This window comes from Oryctolagus cuniculus, chromosome 7 (genome assembly GCF_964237555.1).
Source record: "Oryctolagus cuniculus chromosome 7, mOryCun1.1, whole genome shotgun sequence".
In the NCBI taxonomy this organism is placed as follows: domain Eukaryota; kingdom Metazoa; phylum Chordata; class Mammalia; order Lagomorpha; family Leporidae; genus Oryctolagus; species Oryctolagus cuniculus.
Genome location: NC_091438.1, coordinates 48,324,314 through 48,326,084, shown reverse-complemented (window position 1 = coordinate 48,326,084; position 1,771 = coordinate 48,324,314). Strand labels below are relative to the sequence as shown.

Genomic DNA, 1,771 nt, shown 5'->3' with positions numbered 1-1,771 from the left:
CTCCTGCCACAGGGAGGCGGCTCAACGCTCAGCCCAAGGTGCACTCTGTGATCGAGGACCTGGGTGTTCTTGAAGTTTTCAGGGATTTTCCAGGAGTGTAGGTGGTAGTGGCAGTGGCTCCAAGAACCAACATTCCAAACTGCAAAAACTCTCCTAAGCTCTTATTGAGTGTAGTAACTTTGAGATCCCACTAAGATTGTGTTGCTGCTTCATGGACTCTTGTCATCAGTTCAGGATTGCCTAGACAAGGGTCCTAGCACTGGCCTATGCAGTGCAATTTTGCAGAGAAGTGTAAAGATCCCAAAAATGCAAAAGACATGCCTGCATTGGCCAGGAATCGAACCCGGGTCTCCCGCGTGGGAGGCGAGAATTCTACCAATGAACCACCAATGCACCTGCCACTAGTGCATTCAAAGTGGTCACTCCTGAGAGTATCCCCCCAAAATAGCCATTGTTGCAAAAGAGGTTTATTGTACTGTTGAGTAAAAGCTAACAAACGCACCCATACAGAAGTATTTTAATAGAAGACTTTCACAAAACTATCAATATCAAAATGTCTAACTTTACCTGAAGCAACTCAAAAAAGGTTCTTTCCAACTCTATCACAGATCTCCATAGTGAAACATCAGAAATTCATTCAGGTTGCTTGTTTCTACTGCTGTCTCCAACAGCCAGCTTCCAAGTGTTCCCTTAGTGGTTCTTAGAAGGTGACCTAACTGGTAGGGGTAGGTAAGTAAAGTTCTGATCAGAGGAGAAAGTAGCAGCAGCAGACGCAAAAGAAAGGAAACCAAAGGACAGAATCAACATAGAGAAATGAAGAAGTCAATTTTGGTTCATGGAATTGTACTTTGTAGCATGTATTGTTTTTTTGTAAAAGTAATAACCAAACTTATGATAAAAACATGGTGTCTTCTATTTTATATGATGTTTAAAGCATGTACAGGGATGTGTGATATAAAAAGATCAACAACTCTTGAGGACAATGTTGATTTCTTTGGGAATATACAATTTCCTCAATTAGTATGCTTTAATTTATCAGCTATGTAAGGACGTGGCTATTTTTTTAAACATTTATTTAGTAAATCTAAATATCCAAAGTACAGTTTATGGATTACAATGGCTTTCCCCCACCATAACTTCCCTCCCACCCGCACCCCTCCCATCTCCCGCTCCCTTTCCCATTCCATTCACATCAAGATTCATTTTCAATTATCTTTATATTCAGAAGATCGATTTTTATATATTAAATAGAGATTTCATCAGTTTGCACCCACACAGAACATAAAGTGTAAAATACTGTTTGAGTACTAGTTGTAGCATCAATTCACATTGGACAACACATTAAGGACAGAGATCCCACATGAGGAGTAAGTACACAGTGACTCCTGTTGTTGACTTAACAACTTGACACTCTTGCTTATGGCGTCAGAAATCTCCCTAGGCTCTAGTCATGAGTTTCCAAGGGTATGGGAGCCTCTTGAGGTCGCTGACTTTGATCTTATTTAGACAAGGTCATAGTCAAAGTGGAAGTTCTCTCCTCCCTTTAGAGAAAGGTACCTCCTTCTTTGATGGCCCATTCCTTCTACTGGGATCTCACTCGCAGAGATCTTTAATTTTAAAGAAATGTTGATGGTTGAAATGTTAACATATTGGTCTTTTGATGAAGTTCAAATAGTTGAGAGTTCTGTACCCAGTTCTCCCTGGGGAAAGGAAGATGAGGAGAAGAACCTGGAGAGTTGTTGTTCCCCAAGTCAGGTCTGGGAGTCCTGAC

At 40.9% G+C, this 1,771-nt stretch overlaps 1 non-coding gene across 1 annotated transcript; it reads right to left on the bottom strand.

The window, feature by feature from the left end:
• Positions 1 to 322: 322 nt before the first annotated feature.
• TRNAG-CCC (transfer RNA glycine (anticodon CCC)) lies at positions 323 to 393 on the bottom strand. Its single transcript has one exon. It is a non-coding gene; the product is annotated as a tRNA-Gly (tRNA).
• Between the last annotated feature and the right edge of the window lie 1,378 nt (positions 394 to 1,771).